Genomic DNA, 6,527 nt, shown 5'->3' with positions numbered 1-6,527 from the left:
AGAAAAGCTATTTAATGGGACATTAACAGTCTATTCATCAATAATTCCAAGCTTGGATCAACAAGAAACAATAAAATGGTCTGAGCCTGCAAACAATTAACTCTTTTGCTGAAGCTACTAGGGACATTAGCTTAAAGGTCTATATAATAGGAACTTAATGATGCAGAAGGGCATTGCTCTATATTTATTCAAATGAAACCTATTTTTAATACCACTTCTAGCTAATGTTGAACAATGCTCCAACAGCAACAGAGTGGAAGCAATAGTTAAGTATTTCTACAAGTGAGGTGTGGTAAAGAGAATGTTGGATTTGGGCTAGGAAGACCCAGGTTCAAATTTTTGCTCATTAATGAAGCTTGCCAAGTGACTTTTCTCTCTCAACCTAACCAACTCACATGATTGTTTGTATGATAAAATTGACCAGAGGCATCAATGGGAGCTGGGAGAGGGAGACTGTGCATATTGCTCCTGGACCAGAGGAACAGACTTTGAGCCCCTGAAAAAAGTGGGCCAAGTCCAGTACTTCTCCCTACCCTTCTGTTCACTTGTAGGTCCAGAAGATCCTAAATATCACATGGACCATAGCATTGTTCAAGAGGAAAGTTGGCTGAAACAAAATCATGGTACAGTATGGTGAATCTTCTTCCACACAACATATGGAATTGTCCTCTATCTTGGCTTCTCCAGGAGGAAAATATACACATACATGCACATCCACACTTCTCTTTTATGTGACCCTAGGCCAATACCCATAAACTCTTATATACTGCATAGCTAGTTATAGGCCAAATAAGGTTTGCTCATGGAAGCAGGAAGCAAAAAAAAAAAAATTAAACATTTTTTTTTTGCTCCCTGCTTCTATGAGCAAACGTTTATTTTCCTCATGGAAAATAAATACCCTGTTTAATTTTTTTTTCTCCTTCCAAAACAAGTAGTATTCTGACATGGAAAATGGCCCCAGGGTCAATATCTGCACTGTGGACTGGAGACTATAAAGAAATTCCAGGTCTGTGGACTAAATTGGGAAATGGAAAAAAAAAAAGAATTCCTCAACAAAGAAATGGCAAAGCGCTTCCATACTGATACCAGAAAAGAATATTTATCCATGGAGTCATTCATTATGAATCCAGTTTGACTTGAAGGTAACTACTTTTACTAAAAAAACCAACTCTTCTAGGCCTGTTGCTGGACCACCACCATCAACTCTTGAGGAGAAATTTCTAAAGTGACTCGCTGAACATTGCCACAACCCAATTCTTCTGGAAGCCCCAAAACATTGCAAAACAGGTGATTTTTAAAGATTCTTACATGCATATTTGGAAGAGATTAGGCAAAAATCTTCTAATCCCAGGAGATCTGTTGTGGGATGATCTACCTAATCCCAGGAAGTCTCAAAGACTATATAACCACTGCCACTACATCTCAGAACATCACTCAGAGAGAACAGAGCAAAAGCTGTGTTGTGAAGAAAAAGGTAAGTCAGAATATTTTTGTTTTGACGCTTCCTCAGCAGTTATTTGGCAAACAGAATTACTGTTCTGAGGAGATGGATAAGTATCAGCTTGTGAATTTTGAAGACTTTGAGGTACTTTGAGTTCAGTGGGGGAGATATAAGTAGTAACACATACTTAACCCTTTCACTGAAATCAATTCACTGGTATCTACTTAGCACCCCATTTCTTTATATTGCGCTGCTTCTTCTAATATTTTGGTCAACTCTTAAGAAACACATTATTTATTTTAAATTGATTAAATAGTCAGCAGTGCTTATAGATGAGCAGGGGCTTTGCTGTTCCCTATTTTATTTCCCTCTTTTCTTGTCTTGTCTTCCCCTGTGTTGACAGATCAAATCAAAATCAAATTCATCTTCTCCTAAAGCAAAAGTTTAATGTATTGGGGAGAAGGGGGTTTCTGACCCTGGACTTCCCCTCCAATGAAGGAGCTTGTCTCTCCAAATTCAGAAGGTCAGACCCATCATTCTGGGACCATAGGACTGTAGTTTTTATTTATTTAACTATTGTATTCTTTTTACCATGATGAATAAAGGAGAACATGGAAGTACTTATTTAAAAATAGCAATATTTTTTTCTATTAATAGCTTGCTTCCAATGACCATAATCAGACAAAGCTTGGCTTTAAAGGAATCAGATGATTAGCCACTGAGCCACCCATGCCCTTCTCTGTTAGAAATCTGGTTATTTTTCACAGGGCAAGATGTTCCATAGCCTGAGCGCAGCCATTGATAGGGTTCTGCCCAAAAGCCTTGGAAGGCTGTAATGTCAAAACTGCAATGGATCTACATGGTTCAAGACTGTTAATTTCTCCAGTGTCTCTGTCTCTTATATATAAATCGGAAGACTCAGTTCAGACTCCAATGCAGCCAGTGGGAAGCATAAAGCTTTAAATTAGTTTTAAAAAAAAATCAGGAAGCTTTCAGATGAATGCTGAAGGCTTTTCCTACCATTGATATTCATTAGAAATCAACACATGATCATATCACTTTCTTAAACACAATTGCATAGCATTTGCAGGCATAATTAGGGCCATGAGATCTGGGCTGCAAAATTCCAGATGTCCATCTTATGGTAGGACCGAATTCTAATAGTCATCTGGAGCTTTGTAGCCTAGATCTGGTAATGGGAGGCATAATACGCTTTACAGACAGGATGAAGATCACCAACACTTAACTCTGAGCATTTTTCTAATGCTAGATGGTGGTGGTTGTTTTCTAATTATATTCTTTCATTCTTACATCCTTAATTTTAAAGGAAATAACACATCGTTATTTTATTTCTGGACAAAACAGTGGGAAATTTGCAGGCACAGTTCTGGATTTGAATTAAATACATTCAGAATACTTTTGTTTTTTGTTTTAAGAAACCTGCATAACCAACATTTTGTGCAAATAGTAGGTTTCTGTAAAACAAGTAGCAATTACTTGTAAGGAACATTGTCTTTCTGTAGCTCTGAGATCATAACTCCTCTTCTGAAGGTTCATGAAGGTCCAACTTTGAGTCTGGTTGGTTCTGTTTTATTTCAGAAGACCAAAAATTTTTTTCTGAAGCAGCATGAATTAACTTGGTATTTGGGATCTGAATCCTTATATACAGTATGTGATTGATTCATTTTTACTATGAGAGTTTTAAAAACAACTAATTGTTCTTACAGATTTATCCAACAAAATGAAGATTCTAATTGTCCTTGCCTGCCTTTTGGCCATCACTGCTCCTTATGAGGTACACATTAAGGGTTGTAATTGCATGATAGAAATATCTAGGATTTATTTAATGCTTGAAAAAAATAACTGCACAACTTTTTGAGGGTCAGGGGCTTGTGTGGTGTTTATGGAATGGGTTGGGCAGAGCATTCATTTTCTCAAGATTCTTGTATGATGGTTCAGTGAGGAAAGTCAGCACTGTCATTCCACACTGCAAAAGGGGGCTGGGATGGAGAAGTCAGAGAGACAGAGGAGTAATCTTGAGTCCATATAGGAGATCATCACTTGCAGAGACTTGAACCAGATCCCCCAGCTCATTAGCACAGAGGTTTCAAACCAAGTCTTTCCTATTAAAGAACTTCCAAAGGTGGATCTGGGAATGATGTCACTTGAAGCCTTGGAAGGCAACAGCCTGCTAAGGGAGATCAGCTTCTACAATCCCATGAGCCACCAAACCAACTAAAGACTGGGAACCAGATTTTTCATATGGTCTACCAGATACTTGGCTGCAGGCAACCAAAATGATTGGTTGGTTGCTCTTGTGATGGGCTGCAGTCCTGCTGATGGCTGGCTTGATTTGGCCTGGAGAATCAGTTCCATAAATAGTACTACTGATGGACTGATTTGATAAAAAACTCTTATCACAAAAAATGAAATATTTTAAAATAATCATAACTCCAAAAGTGAATACCTTTACCCGTTTTAATCTCATGTTTTGCTCATTCTTCTCCTTCTCTCCCAGGCTAGCAGAAGTGAAAGTGGAAGCAGGGAAGGATGGCGATACCCATCTTACCCACCATATCCACACTACCCATCTCTGGGCTATCCGCTTCCAAGCCCAACTTCATATTTTCCCTTTATGTATCCTCCTATGTATCCACCGTGGTTTTTTAACCATTTAGGTAAGCCTGTAGCAACTGCTGGCCCACCTACTGTGCCTAGGACTGTGCGTGGATAAAACCTGATCTGTTGACTGGTAAGTCCTGCTGAGATATTTCAGCCACAGAAGGAAATATGCTGTGGGCTACTCCTAACTACCACTCCTTGATGATTTACCCTTTTAGCCTTCCCAAAGGCCAGGAAAACTTGGCTGTTCCCTCAAGTGTTGGGCTAGGATGGGGTAGAGTCAGGGAATTAACAGTATGGGTGGTTCTGGCACCTTAGGGGAAGGGTCTGATGCGGGGAGTTGGTGGTGGTTTTATTGGTTGCTGTGAGCCACCTAGGATCCCTGTGTGGGAGATAGATGGCCATATAAGCTCTGCCCTTCACCAAGAGAATTAAAGCTTCGGATGAAGCCATCTTGCCCAAGAACCACCAAACAACTGTTTGCAGAGGCCAGCTTGGTTCTTCTGTAGCAGGTGGGTTCAAACTTTTGCAGGTTGCAGAATCTGTTTAAAAAAAAACAAACCCTAATAATTCCCAGAACCCCCAGTCAAGAAGCAAAGGTCTAGTGATAGAAAATTGACTATGTTCAAGTAAAGTTTGTTGTATCCTATAGTGTAGGTTCACCGTATCAATAGAAGGCTTGAATTCTAGGTAATATACTATATACTGGGTAATATCATATAATACTGGGTAATATACTATTTACTGTATTCTGGGTGGTAATATACTATAGAAAATAGATATATTAATATTCACAGCATAAGGCAGCTGCTCCATCCATCCCTGTGGTAACATTGTCTCTGGCAGCTTCCCCACTTCTCCTGGCACATGACAAAGGGGGTTCACCTATGGTATTCATGTGCATGAACAACCAGGCTCATTTTGAGAAAAGAAGACATTGAATACCTTGTGCTGAATTATGGCGCACAGTTAGTTACAGATCACTTTCATGCCCTGTCATAGCAAACGCAAAGCAAAAGATTTTCAATAGGCCTGTGAAAATGAAGTGCACTGCAGAGCTGAACCAATTCTCACGGAGAGAAGAGATGGTGTGCTTTGGGTTCGTGTTTCCTTGGTCCCTCAGCCAACAGGGCTAGTAGCTGGAAGAGGTTTCTGTTAATGAGCTTCAAAGAATAGAAAAGTCGAGGAGGGCAGTCAATTTGACAATGTCAGACCAAAGTGACAAGTCATAAACTGGCATTGGGGCAAACCTGATCCTCTCTTTCTGGTGGATAGAGAAGATGCCCTGGAGCCACTAAACCTTGTTCCTGTGGCCAGGAGCAGAGTGGGCTATTCCCCTGATCCATAATCCCTTGAAGTTCTGCATCAGAGAGGAGAAATGGAGAAAAAGAAATAAAATCTACACAGGAGTTGCCCTTGAGTAAGTGTCTAGATTGGCTTTCCCCAACTCCACATCTTCTAGGCACATTGAACCCATGGGGAATACACCTGAATGGGGACTAAGTTGAGAAAGGCTGCTTAGAACCAAAGAGCATAACAGTTACTCTGGAGCTGTGACAACTAGTGTATGAAGTAGGCAGGCAACACTTAGTCTAGTCATAAAGGGAGGGATTCTGAAATAATACCTGTTTTTTTCATGTTGTAGGTCTGAGATGATTTTTAGAAGATAACTAGAAGACACCCTTTTGCTTCTGGTACAGCACAATGAATGACCCTGATTTAGATTGACTTTTCCAAGCTTTGCAATATTTTCCTTTAAATAAAATTGATCAGCATTATATTTCTTCTTCTAGATTTTTGTTTATATTTGTGTGTTTATGTATGTGGGTGTGGGTGTTTATGAATGAGATGGGAAACATTTTCTGAAGACTGGTCTTTGGAACTGGGAGCATTTTTTGCCTCATCATTGTAAAGTGCTGAAATAAAGTGTGCAGGTTAAAAAAGAAAAGAAAAGAAAAAGGAATTGAAGACATTCTCTTTCAAAAAGAAAGGCCAGTTATTAAATGCTTAAACTTACTTTCAATTTTTCAGCCTCCTCATTAACATGTATAACTAGAGTTGAAGCAATAAGCATGCAACTAAGTTTCCAGCAATTGCAGTCACATCTATACCATCTATACAAAGCTTTCTATGCTGCATAAAGAACATTATTAGGAAAAAAAGTGGGGTGAGCTGTTAGCCAATAAGAATTGCTTTGGTTCTTGATTCAGTGCTTTTGAAAACACCCTTCTTTCTTTTAGACCCTATCAGATCTGTGCCCTTGATCATGGAGCATGATCAAAAGCAAAATTCATGCCACCCATTGATTAGCATGGAAACAGGTGTACTTTTTGTTTTCAACAGCAGGGGTTAAATGTATTTATTTGTTATTTAAATTTATTATAGCTGCCCAACTCCAATGGACTCTGGGTGATGTACACCCCACCCCCCAAAACCCCCCATAAAACCGGTAAAACATAAAGCC

At 39.3% G+C, this 6,527-nt stretch overlaps 1 long non-coding RNA gene across 1 annotated transcript; it reads left to right on the top strand.

Annotated features, from left to right (window-relative positions):
* Positions 1–3,166: 3,166 nt before the first annotated feature.
* On the top strand, positions 3,167–5,822 carry LOC134492518 (uncharacterized). Its single transcript, XR_010067449.1, has 3 exons — positions 3,167–3,236; positions 3,960–4,197; positions 5,709–5,822. It is a non-coding gene; the product is annotated as an uncharacterized LOC134492518 (long non-coding RNA).
* The last annotated feature ends 705 nt before the right edge of the window (positions 5,823–6,527 follow it).

Source organism: Candoia aspera, chromosome 2 (genome assembly GCF_035149785.1).
Source record: "Candoia aspera isolate rCanAsp1 chromosome 2, rCanAsp1.hap2, whole genome shotgun sequence".
NCBI lineage: Eukaryota > Metazoa > Chordata > Lepidosauria > Squamata > Boidae > Candoia > Candoia aspera.
This window is presented reverse-complemented; position numbering and strand designations above follow the sequence as displayed.